At 47.0% G+C, this 18,822-nt stretch overlaps 1 pseudogene; it reads right to left on the minus strand.

Annotated features, from left to right (window-relative positions):
- Nucleotides 1-4,473: 4,473 nt before the first annotated feature.
- On the minus strand, nucleotides 4,474-10,623 carry LOC123242943 (annotated as a pseudogene).
- Between the last annotated feature and the right edge of the window lie 8,199 nt (nucleotides 10,624-18,822).

Below are 18,822 nucleotides of genomic sequence, written 5' to 3' on the forward strand. Positions count from 1 at the left end.
CTAATTTGTAATCAGTGACTGATGGGCCCCTCTTTGGATGTCAGGGACCCAGCATCCCAGGGTACACATTTCTCCCCTGTAGGATTTAAATTAATGTCCAATGCTTCAAGTATTATTTTATAAGCTTATTATCTGACAAAATAGAACCACATGACTAAATTTGCTACCTGCTCAAAAATCTCTGCTCCACCAAAGCTGCCAGAGGAAGGAAAAAGGGAGAGAGATGGACTTTCACCCACTGGGGTTCTAGGAATTGTAGTTTTGCTGGGGATCATAGTTTTTAGGGTAACAGATTCTAATTACATAATCCCCTCTGAGATCCTTTGGAAGACTAGTCTCCCCAATGGATCTTGTAAACATAACCAATTTGTAAATTACAATAATTTGGGGATAAAAGAGAAAGAGAACAAAACCAATAATTACTAGGTGCATTGACAAAAAGCCAGTTGGGGGCAGTTCCCTTTGGCATAAGAGTATACATACAAAAGAAATGTGTTCAACCTCCTTCAGTTCAATCAAAAGCATTTAATCTTATTTTAATTTAATTTAATCTTAATTTATGGCTACCAGAAGTGGGGTTCAGAACCCTTAATTCTCTCTGAGTAGATTAGTTTGAAAAGAAACCACATTTCTCCTGCCATGGCTTTTCACCACCCCCACCTCCCTCCAGGGAACTTTCTTGGAAGCTGCCACCTGTTGCTGCTAATCCTGCCTCATGCAGATAACTCCATGGGTGGTCCCAGCCAACTGCTCCTGCTGATCCTGCCTCCCTGCCTGGTGTTATAATGATCCTGATGTTATGAGGGTCTGAAGCTGGGAATAGTGAGTGATACGTAAGTGAAACACCTAAGTTGTATAGTGAAACACAAAGCACCCCACAGCAATAGTTGCTGTTAAGATATAGTGAATCTGCTGAACCCAACTTCAGATATAACAGTGTCTCAGAATAGCCAGCCAGATAAAGAATCTGTAATTAGAATTAAACAGCTACTTCTCTAACTGACTTTCTGGTCTAGAGTGGGTAATGCTAAACTGACTGTGAATTAAATCTTACTATAACAGATACAAGTCTCCTCTTCCCTCAGATATCCCAAAGATATAATCACTAAACCCTATGATAGAGGTGACACCAAATCTAGGTAAGTTTGAATATTTAATGTAACAAGCTTAGGAGGGAAATCAGGGTAATGACTGGGAAGGAGGGAAACAGGAAGTCCTTAAGTCACTAAAGGTAATGATGCTATGATGGTATTTGAATAGATGATGTCAGGCTTGCCAGATGTCAGTCTGGCTTCAACCTAAATCAGGTTGCCTTGCTGTTAGATGTTGTCGTTTTTTCTTAGAGGTTAAATCAGGATCAGATTATTCAATATGAGGTTAACACAGGATTAGGGACAATGAAATTGGTTGGTGCAGGTTACTGGTAAGTTAGGTTGACCTATGGCCTACCCTTACAAAAGAACCACCCATTTCCCAAAACCCAATCTCCAGATTGAGATCAATTCTTAGTTCAAATCCTTCCTTATATATACCTGAGCCTCAACTGACTTGGCACATGCCACCTCTTACCAGGCTCAGTTCATTCTATATTCTAATCAGGTAACTGTCCATCATCTTGATTCCCATATTGCTGTGCAACTTATCATTACACTGGGTGGTCCTTGGAGATCCATTGCTTCTGCTACTCCTGCTGCTACTGCTGCTGTTGCTGCTTGGAGCCACTCTCTAGAGGCTTGTAAAGTATAAATGCCTCTTTCCCTTACATTGCCAACAGCTGAGTGCTTGCTTGCTGCTTGCATTGAAAGCCCAGATGTGATTCCCTTAGGCCAGTGATGGGAAAACTTTTTAAAGAGGGGGCCAAAGGAAAGGAAATGCTCATCTGTCAGTCTGTTTCTAAGACAACTCTTTCGAAGTTTCGTTGTATTGTATCCTACTCATTGTAGTCATCAGATTAGGAATAATGTCACATGGCTGGATAGAATATTTCAGGGGGCTGCATCTGGCTCGTGGGCCATAGTTTTCCCATCAGTGCCTTAGGCAATAATTGGCCTCCTAAAGGGTTTTTATCCTCTCCACATGGCAGGGGAAGCAAGCTGCTTCCTGGCATTTTTATCCCTGGGGGGGAGGGGAGGAAGGTTACTCTTCCAAACAGGAAGTAGAATTGCAAGCATGGCTTACTCTATGAAAGAGCAGTACATTGCCTATCTCAAACAGGTCCAAGTTTTAAGATATCTTTTCTTCCTACTGTTCCTGGGTGCACTGGTCCTTGTGATTTCAAGGAGAGATTCACTTCCCTACACCCCCTTGCCATTCTGGCCTGCCTCGTCTCTATAATATATCCAATATGGGATTCCTCCAGACTATATTCAGTGAGGAATTATCTCTCATTATAGGGGATTATGTGACAAAAGGAACCTAAATGGATAATGATCCTGGGGAGGGGAAGGAACCTTAAAGAGTCTGAAGGTAAAAATTTTAAGCCTTTTCAGACTCCATTGTTTTATGGAAGTCTATGTATTGGAATTGGAAAAAAGGACTCTTGAATTCACTGCCTGTGTCCTGTCACATATATAGTATTTGCTGATTGCTTGTTTTAAGATTTTTTTTGTTTGTTAAGTTCCCTTACACTACATCACTTTAAGTTACTGTGTTTTGACAATTAGCTATACGTGCTGTTACATTGTCTTTATTTTTACCTCCCCATATGACTGGACTGGAGAAGATGCCATTATGAAAGTACTTTTGAGATGTTTGTAACAAGAGGTAAAGGGTCCTTTTAGTAGCTGAAGTGAAGTATGATAGCACTAATCCTCACCTCCAAATTTATAAAAATGTAATGGATGAGACATGTAAAGACATGCCTTGTATGGCTATTACAGTCTCATAACAGAGGAGCTGGGAAGGTTTTCCTAGGGGGTGTGGTACCCCTGGATGGCTCCCAAGAGGGACCATTTCCCAGGAAGCCTAAGTAGCTTCTGGATGATTTTTAACTCTTCAGCTTAATCTACCTCCACCAGAATGATCTAGATTCTTTTTTTTTTAAAACCTTTACCTTCCATCTTAAAGTCAATATTGTGCATTGGCTCCAAGGCAGAAGAGTGGTAAGGGCTAGGCAATGGGGGTTAAGTGAATTGTCCAGAGTCACACAATTGGGAAGTGTCTGAGGCGAGATTTGAACTTAAGACCTCCTGTCTTTAGGCCTGGCTCTCAATCCACTGAGCTACCTAGCTGCCCCCATGATCTAGATTCTTGGTGAAGTTTTAGACACAAAAGGTTTCCTTGAATTAGCTGCTATACTACTGTTGTTGTTTTTTTATAAATCTGTTTTCTTAGTGAAAATTAATGTATCCTGAGGCAATCTCTGTGTCTGTCAATACCCTCCCCAAGGGAGATTGTATAATTTTCATAAAATTCTAGTTTTATAAAAGTTAAGAAACTTGCTACCTCCAAGAATCCAGGAAGTGAACTGCATGGAAAAGGTGCCATGGAGATGCCTGCAGAAACCTCACACTGCATGGAAAGATCCAGAATGAACATTGAGTTGTAGTGAAATTGAACTTGGGGGGGGGGGTTGGGTTGTAACACACATTTATTTTGTATGTATACTCTTATACAAAAGGGAACTGCCCCCCAATTGGCTTTTTGTCAATGCACCTAACAATCATTGGTTTTATTCTCTTTCCCTTTTATCCCCAAATTATTGTAATTTATAAGTTGGTTATGTTTACAAGATCCACTGGGGATCTTGTAAACTCTTACAAACTCTTCCTACTCTTCCAAAGGATCTTGGGGGGCGATTATGTAATTAGAATCTGTTACCCTAAAAAGTAAGATCCCCAGCAAAACTACAATTCCCAGAACCCCTCTCATTTCTTGTCCTTATATACTGATGTGGACAGGATATAAATTGGGTGGAGGTCCTTCTCTCTCTCTCTCTCTCTCTCTCTCTCTCTCTCTCTCTCTCTCTCTTTCTCTCTCTCTCTGTTTCTGTCTCTGTCTCTGTCTTTCTCTGTCTCTGTCTCTCTCTGTCTCTCTCTCTCATCTTCTAGTCACAGTTTTGGTGGAGCAGGCTTTTTGAGCAGGTAGAAAAACTTAGTCATGTGATTCTATTTTGTCAGATAATAAACTTTATAAAAACAATACTTGAAGTATCAGATATTAATTTAAATCTTACACCCCCAGAGTACCAGAGAGTACAGATGCCTGCAGTTTTAGGCTTTTTTGTCTTTTCAGATTTTCCCCTTCAGTTGGCAAGTCAAGGTCCTAATGTCAGGGTGTCTTGAGGATGAGCTAGGACAGGGTCTGCCCTCAGAAACCAGAGGAAGAATGGATGAGGGTCAGCATCTTCCTCTGGTCCTTTGGGCTTTGACCAAGCTCACCGGAGAGCAGCATAGACAGTGGGTTCCACTGGACCAGACTGGGGAGAGGGCTCAGGCCCATACTTGAGGCTCTTGTGGTTCAATTGTGCATAGGTCACTTCCTGAGGGTCTTCTCTTTGGAGAGCCTAACAGGAGGAGAGGAAGCAGGAGAAGGTGAAAGGATTGAGGGGGGCATTGGGGCAGGAGGGCTCAGAAGGGGAAGGACCCTGAATCTAGCATCCATCCCAGCAGTGTGTGACATGGGGGAAAGTCTCACTCTCTGCGAGGAGAGTGCTGGGCAAAGGAGGAGAGATTTATGAGTGACTCACAGCCGTGTCCTCTTGTCTGCTCTCCTCTGTCTGTCTATCATCATTCACAGCAGCATCTGGAGACAAGAGGAAAAGGGATGAGGGGCCAGGACCCTAGTTCTCCCCAGAGCAGGCTTTACCCTGTGACACCCAAAGGTCCTCCTTCCCCATATTCCTGTCACTCACACACAGTCTCCTCTAGGGTGCTCCCTGCTTGTTCTGAGCTGGAGAGGAAGAAGACACAGAAAATTTAGGGGGAGGGTCAAAGAAGGGGGCTTCTGGGGAAATCTGGGTTTATCTCTGGACCCCTACCTCCTAGTGGTCTTGACTTCTGTCTCTCTGTCCCCTTTCCCTGTAAGGAGAGTGGGAGTTAGGATTTAGGAGGGTCCAGCTCAACCCCAATTAGACCCTCAGCCCCAGGGGGCTCCCAACACCAAGAACTCACCCAGCCTGGGCTTATACCAATGGCGATGAAGGCAAAAGAGGGAGAGAAAGAGGAAGATCAGGATGAGGAAGGCTGAGACACCCACCAGGATGCTCACTTGGAGGATGGAGAAACCTGAGGAATCTAAGAATGAAGAGAAAGGTGAAGGGGAGATAGAATAATACCGATGTTTGTGGAGGCCCCTATCCAAGGGGAAAAGAGACACAGCCCTGTGGTCTGAGAGGCCCCACTGTGAGGGGAAGAGACCCAGCCTTGTCCTCTGGGACCTCCCCCCCACCCCCATTCAATCATTCAGTTCTCCAGACTTCTCTGAATCACCCACCCTGGGCTAGACCCTGTGCCAGGCCAGGCCTAGAGGATACAAAGAGAAAACAGAATAATTCCTGCCCTCCAGAGGCTTACATTCTCCTACAATGCTCTGTTACCCCCTATAAAAAAACTCAATCTCCTCTGAGGAGTGGGCTCATTAACAACAGGGGAATGGGACAAAACATTGCTTCCTGTAGGAGGTGACTCCTAAGCTTAGTCTCAGAGACACCTTTGCATAGTAAGAGGAAGCAGAGCATTCTAGGCAAGGGGCACAGCCTAGGCAAAGGGAGAGAAGAATCAGAAGGTGCTGCAGAAGGAGTGGAGGCAAATGAGGAGACCCTGACTGGACACCCAGCCCTCTTGCTTCCCTCCATCCTCTGTCAAGAATCTTCCAGGTACTCACCTGAGAACCTGTTCTCAGATTCAGGGCTTGGAGAGGTCCCTGGGGATGAGGAAAGGGCAGGGTTAGGGGCTCTGCAAGTGAGTCCAGAGAAGCCTGGAGAGCTGGAGGATCTAGAGACCAGATATGAGCCCAGCTCTGCCGAGATTTGATGGGTGAGGGAGGTTGGGCAAGTCCCTTCTCTCTCTGGGCCTCATGGATTTCCTGTTAAATGGGGCCTGAGTTCAGGACTTCTCCTGGCCTGTCCACTTCTGAGACTTGATGCTCCTGTGATTCCTGTGATCCCTCTCCAAACTCCTGGAGGACTTTGGGGGCAGGCAGGGACCCTGAGAGAAGAATGGAGGAGCTGGTGTGGCAGGGAGGGACTCTCTAAATCCTCCTCAGGCTCCTTGTCCTGGCTGGTTCCAGGGCCCTGAGGTTCCCCCCTGCCTTGGGTCAGAGCCCTCAGAATGCTGGGTCAGTGGAAGGCTGTGATGGTCAGAGGAGAGATGACGGGGAGGAGGTCCCTCTGGTGCTTCCAGCTTAGGGGAAATGGGGTGTGGGCATCTGAGGGACCCCCCCTCCCTCTATACTGGGGAAGTCAGGTATGAGAAAATCAGAGCCCTCAGCCCCCTAGTTCCAGCAATGGCTGTGTGTGTGAGGAGAGGGAGGGCCCAGAGGCTCTTGGGGAAAGGGATAGAAGGGAGAGCATATAGGGCTTTAGAGGGACCCAGAAACAAAGAGAGGAGGAAATGGAGAAGGAGTCAGGAAACCCAGAGGTGAACAACTCAGGGACTCCTCTTCACTTTGGACCCATCTAGTCAGAGAAGGCTGTCCCTGAGAACCCATAAACAAGGACAAAGATGCCATTCTGGTGCCATCCTTTTGGGATCTGTGAACCTTCTCATAAATGCCTCTGTCAACCCCAGACACTTCCCCCACAGCCCCAGTCCTAGAAGGCATCCAGCCCTTCCATAGAGTCCTTTCACCCAACTAGCTTTCCTGGCAAAGCTTCAGATGCTCCATCTTGTGTTACCTGGCCAAGGCCCACTTTCCCTGCCACTTGCATCCTCCATCTCACTCATAACCGTTTTCAATTTCTGGAGTGTCTCTTCATTCTGAAGGTGTAGACACCTCCCGGGGGCTCAGGATCACTCGCACCCATCCCAGGGCTGCTCTGCCCCTCTCTGCTCCCCATCTTCCCCCTCCCTAACCAGCTCTGTTCTTCCTTCTTTCCCAGCCTGATGTTTCCTCTGTCTCTGTCCCTACCCTCCAGCCATCTTTGAAATGGTCTAGACAGAAGGTAGATAGCAATGGGGGAGAGAGAGACCCCCAGTTTGTCCTTAGAGTAAGCAGTTACTCACTGGGTGAGGAGGACGTCACTGCTGGAGGATTCCCAGGGCTTTGGGGGAGGTGAGAATCCTTTGAGCTGCCTGGAACAGGGAGAGAAGGAGAAGGGGGCCTAGGAGTGTTTCAAATGCCTCCCCTCCCCCACATCTCTTCACACACCCCCATCTCAGGCCTGCTCTGCCCTCTTCTTATCCCCCTCTGACCTCCTCAAACCTTCCTGGGGCCAAATAGACATATTCTCTGTATGTAGGAGCAACATGACTGGACAGACTGCTAATGGGGGGTGTCTAGAGGAATCATGAGGAGAGGCTTCACTGTCTACATTCTCTGAGGATGACCCAGTGCCCTTCCCTCTGAGCCTCCTCTTCCCACAGCCTCTGTGGCCTCTGGGCTCCCCTGGGACAGGCCCTGAGCAGGCAGGGAGGGAGCTTGGGAGAGGTGGGGGGCTGGGAGGGGCTGGGGCTGCCTCACCTGAGACCCTGAGCACCAGGGGGGCGCTGGGGGAGGACCACTCATAGGGGGAAGAACTATAAAAGCTGTAGCATCGGTAAGTGCCATCGTGGGTCTGATTCACAGCAGGGAAGAAGAAGTTGGCCTGATACCCCCTTCCATGGCTCCGGGTCCTGCAGCGGCTGATCTCTTCTCCATCCTTGTACAGGACACACCAGCCATACCACCACTCTGACCAACACTGCAGGGTCACGTTCTGTCCTGGGGCCACCTCAGAGCTGGGCAGGGCTGCCAGGGAGGGCGGGTCATAGAGGCCTGGAGGGGGAAACCCAGGAGTTAGAGCCGGAGCAGCCCTCGTGCAGGGAGGGGGCAGATCTGGCTGGGAGGAGGCCTGGGCTGGGCTGGGAGGTTCAGCTCTGAGAGAGGAAAAGTCAGAGTATGAGGAGAGAGAAATACCTTGGACAGCTCCGGGTCAAGGAATGGGGGTAGTGAGGAGAGGAGAGAGAGAGACAGACAGACAGACAGATAGAGACACACAGAGAGCCAGAGATTGGGAGAGACAGAGAGAACCTGAGAGCGAGGGAAGAGGGAGCCTGAGGGATCCCCTGGAACAGGCCTGAGGAGGAGAGGAAGACACTTTGCTGTCCCTCAGGCTTCCCCTCCCTCCTGATCCCCCTCCATACTCTGCCCCAGGCCTGGGCTCAGAGAGGGGCCCAGAAGCAGCAGCTCCACCCTCTGTTCTCTCCTGGCTCTGGGAGGGGCAGGGCTGGCAGTGGGAGAATCTCCTGAGATCCAAGCTGAGCCTCTCCTGCCTCCTATTTGACCCCAAGATGGGAGCTGAGTGAGGAAGCTCATGGGGCAGTGGAGAGAGCCCTGGGCCTGGAGTCAGGAAGGCCTGAGTTCAAATCCAGCCTCCCAACTTCCTCTCTGCCTCAGTTTCCTCCTCTGTAAAATGGGGATCATACTAGCCCCGACATGACAGAGTTGCTCTGAAGATCCAATGAGACATGTGTTGGCACATAGTAAACTCTATAGAAATGCTGATTCCTCCCCTCTTCTGCCAACCCCAGAGGGAGAGCTGAGGCAGACACAGGGGAGAAGCCAGGAAGGGCAGAGCCAGAGGGACACTTGGTGCCAGGCTGGGCTGAGGAGGGACCCAGAACTGTGGAGACCCTGAGCCAGCCCTGCCTGGGTGGGGGGTGTTCTGGGAGGGATGATCTGCCTCACCTGTCACCACCAGCTCCAGAGGGTCGCTGCGCGCTGACCACCCATAGGATGAACTTCCATGTATGTATGAATCGTATGAATAGAGGCACCGGTAGGTCCCTGCATTATTTGATGTCACCAGTGGGAGGGAAAACTCGCCCTCATTTCCAGCTTTTCTCACAGCTTTGATAGGTTCAGATGCTCCCTTTTTCTTCAGCCGCCATTCTTCAGCCTCCAATGACCCCCTGCACCTGAGGGTTATAGCTCCCCCTTTGGGTACCAAAGGGCCATTCTCTGCCCTGAGGGAGGGTTTGGGGAGTCTGTCTGGAAGGGAAGGAGAGCTGTTAGGTCCTGGGGATCCCCCTTCTGTAGGAACCCCGCCCCCACACCAGGTCCCCTCTCTCTTTAGACACTGTCAGCTGTAACAATGGGGCAAGCCCTGACATTTTGGACAAAACTGCCACAAAATGTTGGAGGTGAAGACAAGACAAAGGACCACTGGAACTGCAGAGACTTCTGGGAGAGAAAAATCCTGACCAGGGGCTTTTGGGGGTTGGAGCCCAAGAGAAAGGTGGGGAGATCTTGCTCTGAGATCCCTGAAATGGCCATTGGGTTTCTCCTGACTTGCATAGGAGACCTGCGCCTGTGACAGCTGGTCTTCCCTGCATTCACTCACATATCAACTGAGATGAACTGAGTTTGGGGTTACTGGACTTCCCTTTGGGGAGCTGTTCCTGAACCCCACTTGCCTTGGGCTTGTGCCCTGCAGTGTCCCACCTAGATTTATACAATTATACTTATAGGAATAGTATTAGAGGGTTCAGGAAGGTGAAGCTTTGGTTGGGGGACACGTTGTCTCACCTTCAGGTCCGAGGCTTGCTGGGTACCTGCCTGAGTGAAGGGCCTTGGCTGAGGGATACCTGCACCCCGTTTCCTGCTGATACCCCACCTTCATCCCCATTGCCTTGTTGTTCCTCATTAAACACCCAAGACTTCAAGAGCAGATTTGCATTGACTCCATTGGGGGGAGACTTGACTGAGAGGAAGAGCAGCAGCTCAGACAGGCTGAACTCCCTTTTGAGCCTGACCTCCTGCTGTGAGCCATGAGGGGTTTCTGTGTTCCCCGACTCACACCATCATCTTATCGGGGTATCACTCACTTCTCCTCGAGGGCAATAGCATTCCTATAGCCCATGGAAGGTGGCAGCTCTTTGGGGATTCCCTACTTCCTGAGGGGATGCTATTTTTGTCTCCCAGTAATAGCAGTGGCTGTGAGGGAGGAGGGGACCTCCACACTTCACTTGCTGGTCCACAACTACACCCCCAATCCTCCTAAACACCCCCCTTTTACACAGCTCAGGTCAGACCTCCCCCAGCTCCCTCTCCTGGGTCAGTTGTGTCTTCTGGGCAGGGGCATTGTGGGGGGAAGGACTCACCTGCTGCCTGAGTCCTTGTCCTCATGCACAGACACAGCCCTGGCAGAAAAAACCCTGATTACTCACGGCTCCCCCTCCTCCCCCCAGCATCCCCACAGGAAGAACAGAGACAGCTCAATGCCAGGGATTAGGGCTGCTGTGAGTGAAGGAGGCTGGACCCCAGGAGACCCCTCTAAGAGTTCCAGCTTCTCTCCTCCAACCTCACCCTTGCTGTGTGACCTTAGACTTGTCACTCCCCTTCTCTGGAGGAAAGTTTCCTCCTCAGCACAGTGAAGGTGGTGGGGGCGGGGCAGGTAGGACTTGATGGTGGGTAAAGTCCTTCTAGGGTGGGGGCTGCTGAGGACTCACCGAGGCACAGCAGGACTGAGAGGGCAGGAGTCATGGTGCTCCCAGAGGCTGGAGGGAGAGGGTACCCAGGCTGACCTGGGGCTGGTCTGAGGCACACGATGTGACCAGGGCTGGTTCTGCATTGTTTCCCCACACTGAGCCTGTGAAATAAGCTTCACTTCTCCTTCCTCTCTGTTGGTCCTGCTTGAGTGATGGCTCTATACAGTGGGGAGGGTGTGGGGTGGGAAGGTGGTTGGTGAGTCAACTGTGGTCAGAATGATGGAACAATTCTTGCTTTTCCCCAATGATTCAGGCCCCATTGCCAGGGACAGATGTCCTGGTCAGCTTTAGGAGCAGCCTCCTGCCTTCTCTTCTCCTCCCATAACTGGCCAGTGCTGGTCTCACTAGAGTCTCCCATCCAGATCCTGCCCCCCAGGCATGCCTCCTTAAACAGGACTTAATCTCCAACCTGACAGACAAGGAATCCTGGCTTCTGGGAGCCAAAGAGTTAAACAAAAACCCCAGAATAAGGGGCTGATGGGTGGGCAGCTTGGGAAGCTGCTGCCATAGAGCCCAGAGGGGTCTTTCTGCAGTTTACAGTATCACCTGACTAGCTTCCACCTGTGCTCAGGGATGTCTAGACCTCTAGCTTCTGTAGAGTGTAGGTGCTGGGACTCATTCTCCCAACCTGTACTCACACTGGCAGGTCAGGTCCCTAGGACAGGATCCTTATTTCCCTAATGCCCATTGCTAATGAGCCCCCACCAGTGTGGTCCCACCATGCCATCTAGCCAGTTGCTGTCTCTCCAATGTCAATTAACCAAGTGACATGGCTTAACTCACACTGATTACACCAACATTTATTTCTTTTACAAAAGGATATTTACTGAGAAATTAGAGTAAAGCATAAAGTACAAAAGCCTCCCTCTCCATATCCCACATTTTGTTGGTAGATCCCCTCTTCCTTCCTCATATTCACTTGGTACTCAGAGAATGTGAGAATTTATTTTTTAGTTACTCTATTATCCCTCTGAGTTTTACATTTCCTTTATTCTTAAGAAACCTAAGGAATGCTTCCATCCCATAAAACCTAATTAATAGATAAAGCTTTTTCTGCTAGTATATCACTACTCCTCTTTCCCAGATCACCTATGGGGATGGGGATGGGTTGAGCATATTAATGGACAACCTCCTAATCAACTGTTCACCAATCAGAGATATCTTGGCATGTCCAAGGGAGGGAATGAATAATTTCCCCTCAGACTCTTCTCATCTATGACTCCCTTGCGAAACATTCTTTTTTTGTTTATTCGTTTTTTGCTTTCATTATTTTTTAAATAGTTTTCCATGGTTCCATGATTCATGTTCTTTCCCTCTCCCCCAAACACTCCCCCCCATAGCTGATTCACAATTTCACTAGGTGTTACATGTATCATTTATCAAGACCTATTTCCATATTATCTATATTATTAATAGTTGCACTAGGGTAATCATTTAGAATCTACATCCCCAATCATATCCCCATCAACTCATGTGATCAAGCAGTTTTTTTTCCTGTGTTTCTACTCCCACAGTTTTTGTTCTGGATGTGGATAGCATTCTTTCTCGTAAGTCCCTCAGAATTGAGCTGGATCATTGCATTGTTGCTAGTAGAGAAGGCTATTACATTCAATTGTACCACAGTGTGTCAGTCTCTGTGTATAATGTTCTCCTGGTTCTGCTCCTTTCACTCAGCAACAATTCCTGGAGGTCATCCCAGTTCACATGGAATTCCTCCAGTTTATTATTCCTTTGAGCATAATAGTGTTCCATCACCAACAGATACCACAATTTGTTCATCCATTCCCCAATTGAAGGGCATTCCCTCATTTTCCAATTTTTTGCCATCACAAAGAACACGGCTATAAATATTTTGTACAAGTCTTTTTCCTTATGATCCCTTTGGGGTATAAACGCAGCAGTTTTACCAAACTTTCTTGTGCAGATCACCCATCCTATGGCCACATACACTTTGGGGAACAGGACAAAACTAAAAAAAACTGGAGAAGATCTTATTGTGCACCAAGAAAGCATCAGTCTGATCTCTGCTGTTGTGGATAGCACTCTTTGATTGGCATAGCCAATAGGATGCTCTTTTTCCACTCTCAAATGTGCCCTGAAATTCATGCCAAGAAATCTGCAGATCCAAGAATGAGGAAATGAGAATTCCCAAGGGGTAGGTCTACTCACATCCAGCTTCCCTTTCTTTTCCTACTGACCCTCAGGTTTCTTTCCCCATTAGCAGTTCCAGAAGAAAAAGGGGCCCTCAGAACTACCCTGTTATATCACCAATCATTGCTTTTCCTCTTTCAGCCTAAGCACAAAGGAGGCTTTCAGACACAGCTTAGACCAATTATCAGGGATCAGGACTTCCTGCATCTCAGCCTTTTGAGAAGGTGAGAAAAAAGCAAGAAGAGAGACAGTTCTGAATCAGAACCAGAGGGCCTTTAGACACTGGATCCCACTCCTCCATTTTACAGCTAAAGAAACACAAGATCAGAGACAGGATATGAGATGCCAAGGGTCATACATAGAACAAGGGTTGGGCAGAATCAGGAACCTAATTAAAGTCCCCTGAGTCTTTTCCTAGGTCCTTTCCCCTCCACTTGTGTCAACACTAGATCTGCTATCTTCTCACTCTCAGTGTATTTTCTTCTTCCACACATTGGCTCAGTTATTTTTCTTCTCTTGGGTAATATTGTGCTTCCTCATAGAAATCCTTCCTGTCTTACAAGGCTGGGGAAATGTGAATTAACTCCTAACATTATTATGGGGAAAACCAGGGGAGTTGGCTTAAATATTACTTGTGGGCTCTGTGGGGTGGATAAGAGACAAGAATGAACAATGGGTAAGACATTACAAGCCAGGGAACCAGATTTAACTATAAGGGGAGTGACTGTTGACAGAAATGGTAGTTAAGCCTGACTAACTGTCACCCTGCCCCTCCCAGCCTGGAATAGCTTCAGATTATTACATACACACAATGAGGATGTTAAGTTATTAAAAACACACAGGGAATCAGTTTAATTATAATATGAGGGGATTGGAAAGGGGGTTAAGAACTAACACCCAGGACTGGAATCAAAAGGGGTAAGTTCCTTAGCCAACCTGGCTTCTGCCAGGTTTTGACAGCTTGGCTAAGGACCTGAGGGAGAGGGCTTGAACCTAGGTTCTTACAACTGTTCCAGAGATGTTTTCAGAATACCAGGAACCAACTCCTCCACAGCTGATGATCCAAAGTAACCAGGTAGGGAGAGAAGTCTTCAATCTGTCCACCAGATCACAGGCCACTTCCCTACACAGAGTTGATTTGCAGGATTGAGGTCTTCTGCTTCTTCAGCCTTCCCCACTCTCCAAGATCCCAGGGAATCAGGGTACAACTCTACTAGCTCTGAGGCCTCCCAGGGTCAGTTACAGCTTGTCCCAACCACCATGGAGTCCGTCTAGGAGAGCAAAGCCACACTTCCTGCTTCCCCATTCCATTTGGAATTCTCCAGCCCTTCCTGTTAGGTCTCCTAAATAATATCTAAGTAGTCCTCCTCACAACAACATATTCAACATCTCAATTAGGACTGCTGTAAGGGAATATGCCATGCTATAGACAAGGGCCACTTTGAGTTAATTTGATCCTAGATGTATTGTCCTGTGATCTCGTGTGGACCATTTGGATAAGAAGAATATCAGTGTGGCTTTGGTAGCATAGTAGACAGTGTATCAGTCCTGGAGTCAGAAGGACCTTTGTTCAAATCTGCCCTCAGACACTTCCTAGCTGTGTGACCCTGGGCATGTCACCTTGATTGCCTAGTTCTTGCCACTTTTCTTTCTTAGGACTGATATTGTTCGGCCTGGGTCTAATTTCCCAAATTAGGAGGCTGTGTGAATGGAATTAGCTCACCCTCATTCATTTGTTTAGACTCTAGCCACCAGGAATAATGTCACCCCACACAAATTAGAATTAAGTGGGGAGGGGAAGGTCTGAGACCCACACATGATAGTAAGTAACAAATCAAGAACAAGGAACTGCCTTTCGGGCAGTCCAAAACAGTGTTGAGGCTGCCATTTGTCCACTTGAAATTGGAGATGGATGCAGGAAGTGAGGAAAGCTGCTATCTTTTAAAAATGATGGTAACTTCCTGTCGGGAACTTTTGGGTGCTTTGAACTTGGTGTGGAAGGATCTCTGGTGAGACCTCAGACTGCCTCCCTTTGAATTGTCACGTGGGTAAGTTAGGCTGACTTTCTCTTCCCTTGGTGTTTCTGGAGGCTCCAGCCTGAAGGAGGCCTCTCTTCTTAGAGGAGGCCTTGTGGCTAGAAGCCTTCTTTAATTCACCTCTGTGCCTCTCTGCTGGGGCCTCTGAATTCCACCTGGTTTGGGCCTCTGATCCTGGCCAGAGTTCCCCTCTCTCAATTTCCCTACCTTCAACCTTCCTAATTGTAAATAAACCACCATAAAAGTCATCCTGACTTGGGGCTATTTTATTTTGAAATTGAGTTAATTGATTTCTGGGGACCATACCTTAAATATATAGTCTCTCTTTTACAGGGCACACCAGATAATGTAAAAGCAAGAGGTACTGCTTTATTGCAAGCTCCAGCTGGGGTCCCACAGCCTCCAAAGCAGATGGAACCCTGAATGAGGGGCTTAGCCACCTTATATAGTTTGAGTACCAGGAACTTGAGGGCTGGATGTTTGCTTTTTTTATTCAGCAGATGCTATTGTTTGAGGGTCTTCCTGTCATTCATTCAGCAGATGTTACTGATAGGGGGTCTTCCTGTCATTTAGCAGATATTACTATTTGTAGGTGTTCCTGTCATTCAGTAGATGTTGCTGGTTTGGGGTTTTCTTGTCATTCTGCAGATGTTGCTGTTTGTGTCAGCTCTTATTATTTGGGGCTCAGTCGGCTTCCCAGGTCTATCAATATTAAGACAGAAAGTAGTGGTTTAAAAATATAAGACTTAGGTGAGATGCTCCAGAGTCCTCCTGGATCTTCATTACTGATTCCTTTTCATTTCCTTGCCTGAAGTTTCCTCCTTTTTTTGGAGGGCAACTGTTTTCACCTGTGAGTGTTTTAATATATTTTTATTTACAGGTTGTTTTTTTAAACCCTCCAGCTCTGAATGGTCTCAAACACCAGGTCCACAACCCAAGGAGTGCCATCTTTCAGCTGGATTTTTCATTTTTTCCCACTGGGATTTCCCTTAGGATCCATAGAAGGTGGTATCCCATTCCGCTGTCCTTGTCAGTGCTTAGCACAGGATCTTCTCCCCTTCTTCTTAGGGTGCATTGAAGATTTCTATGTCTCCTCCTTCTGGGTCTCCTCATACCCAATACATGGCCCAGATTCCTTTTTCATCTTTCCTCAGTATCCTGAGCACGGCTTGGATCTTCCCCCTTTTCTGTCAGCATCTTCCCAGGGGCTCAGTCTGTTTCCCATATCTCCCCTTGTTAAGCAGCCCAGGTCCTATGTCTCCTTTTATATCAGGATTCACAGTGTCCAGGACAAGCCTGAGTCATATGTCTGTCTTAGTCTCTCCTCAAGGACCAGTTTGTAGAAGATACCAACAGAGTAGCTTCTCCAGCTGCTAGACCTGGTCAAGGAGGAGATCTCAGGTTGTTTCAGCATAAGTTAAGTCATGTGGTCAGGATGATGGGATCCTAGGACATCCACCCTTGACTATCAATTGATGAATTTTCTTCTCTTCTCTCCTCCCCCTGTTTTCTCAACTATTCCTGACTTTTTGGGTTTAGGAATTGGAGGACATGTCAGGAAGGAGGGGGACAGGTATGTGAAGGGAAAATAAGCACTGACCAATCCTGGGATGCTGAAATGCTACACTGAGGCCTCATGGTAAAGGTCAAAGTCCAGTAGAAAACAAGATATTGTTGTAAAGGCATTTTCTTGTTGTGGCCATATCAAGAACTCACAGGGTTAATGAGTGCTCAAACCTTCAATGGCCAAAATCATCAGTGGGCTCTCTACCAAACTGACCAGGTTAATTTGGCATTGCTCAAAAGACTGTCTGGGAAGTTTCTGCAGCTCCAAACAGGGGCCATTCTGGCACTTCTGATTATTCTTACAACCTACTTTGGAATTTTCTCTTCATAAGCTCTCATCTAGATAGGTAGTAGAAGGATTTCCCAGTCTTCCTTTATTCCAGATAACTTCTCAATCAAGGATCTTCTTTCTTTCATCTTTTCTATTTCCTTAGCAAACATTTCAGACAGGAAAAATATGACCTTTGACTGGAATAGAAATTTGGTATTAACCAAGTTGCAACAGGAGTGATTACTTTGATGAAACCTATAAGAAGGGAGGTGAGAGAAAGACGGGGTGTGGTTTGGTAACCCCCTGGTTGATGTATAAGGGCCAGTGCTCCTCCATAGCCACTCCTCCTTACTAGGGAGACAAAATGGGGGTTTCTAGAAAATTTGGGTTCCCCTAGATCAGTGATGGGCAAATTATGACTGTGGGCCAGATGCTGCACCCTGAAATGTTCTATCTGGTTCTGCTACATTATTCCTAATCTGATGAATACAATACAATGAAACTTCGAAAGAGTAGCCTTAGAAAAAGACTGACAGATGAGCATTTCCTTTCCTTTGGCCCCCTGTTTAAAAACAGAGGACTGCTTTCCTTCCTCCCTCAACCCACACATTCTGTCTCCCTCCCAATTCAATTACATGGATCTGACTGAAATGAAACTACAGAGGGTTTATTCAGGAACAAATTGAGGAATGAATGATGAGGGTGTCAGGGAAAAGGGGTGCAGGTGATTCCCTAAAATCTTCTTTCAGTCTTTCACTGGGCAGGGTAGTAGCAGAGATTCTTTTGCATTCCCCCAAATCCCAGCTTCTCTGACCAGATCCCCAAGTAAATCTCCTACAACTAAAATTATAGCTAACTAAAGAGGAAATATAGCAAGGCAATGTTCAAGACAAGATTTGTGAGCCCCAGGGGCTGGCTCCCCACAGAAGTCCAGACTCCTTGGCCAAACTAAAGAAGCTTTGCTTTTATGTATTCTCCAAGGTATTCAGGAACTGATAGAGATCAAGTAGAAGGGTTTGTATTCACTGAAGATCCCAGGAAACTCTTCAGATTTGCTTTGAAGATGCTGCAGCGCCAAAATTCAACCTCCCTCCTCAGCTGTCCCCCAAATCTTAAGAGAAATCTAGTGGTTCTCCTCCCAGAAGTCTTTGCAGTCCAGGTCAACTGTCATTCTCTCCCCCTCCTCAGTGTTCCATCTGTCAGCTCCAAAATGTAGGCTTACCTAAACTCTTACAAACCCACTGCATTATTGGTTCTGTCTGTCTAGGATGTCAATCAGTTCATCAATGAGTGCTGATATGCCAATAAAAGTGTTGGCCAAAAGCCCCTCAGGTTGGAGACAAGGAAAATTCTCTCTGAACCCAATACTGTGTTGGAGTCTTTTTTCTTCTTTCTCCTTTTTTCCTTTCTTAACTTCCATATTTTGTGCTGGCAGCTCCTCCATAGTTTAGAGCCCTTCTCTGACTCTTTATGTTACATGGGCCTTAACGGTATGAGACCTCTATAGGGGGCCATGCCTCTATATGACTTTTTGGGATCCTGAGCGGCGTGGTGGCATAGGATGGTTAAGGCAGGAGAAAGAAAATATGAGAACAACTAGACTAGTGGTTAGCCCATGCTGTTCCGAATTCTGCGGGCATGGAAGTTTATTATATACCTTTCTCAAGTAAAAAGAAGTCACAGTTGGTAAGGGGTAATAAGTCACGCATAATCCATTCAAGTCTAAAGAATACAGATGCAAAAACAAATGGTCAAATTCCAAACCCCAATTTCAGGAGGGGATAATTCCAGGAGAGGAAATATCCCAGGGAGATGCTCACCAGTCAAATCCTAAAGGAGCCAGTTCTAATCTGAATATGCACTCTTATCTAATTAACATTTGTTAGGAAAGGAATCATTAACTCAGTAGATGCTGGTCTGCCACTTCAAAGCTCTCCAATAAGAATTGTAAAAAAGGCGGGGATCAAAGACTGAGTCAAAAGAGGAGCCTCAGATTTTTACCTTAGATGGCCCATTCAGTCTGCATCCTGACATGCAGTGCAGAAAATCATACACACAGTTTTACTTGCCGATGATTTTGTAATGGGATCCAGATAAAACATCTATTACAGACTCTGTTTCTCTAAATGACTCCTAATAGCCTTCTTGGAGGGATCAGGTTGATTTTGGA

Source organism: Gracilinanus agilis, chromosome 3 (assembly GCF_016433145.1).
Source record: "Gracilinanus agilis isolate LMUSP501 chromosome 3, AgileGrace, whole genome shotgun sequence".
Taxonomy (NCBI): domain Eukaryota; kingdom Metazoa; phylum Chordata; class Mammalia; order Didelphimorphia; family Didelphidae; genus Gracilinanus; species Gracilinanus agilis.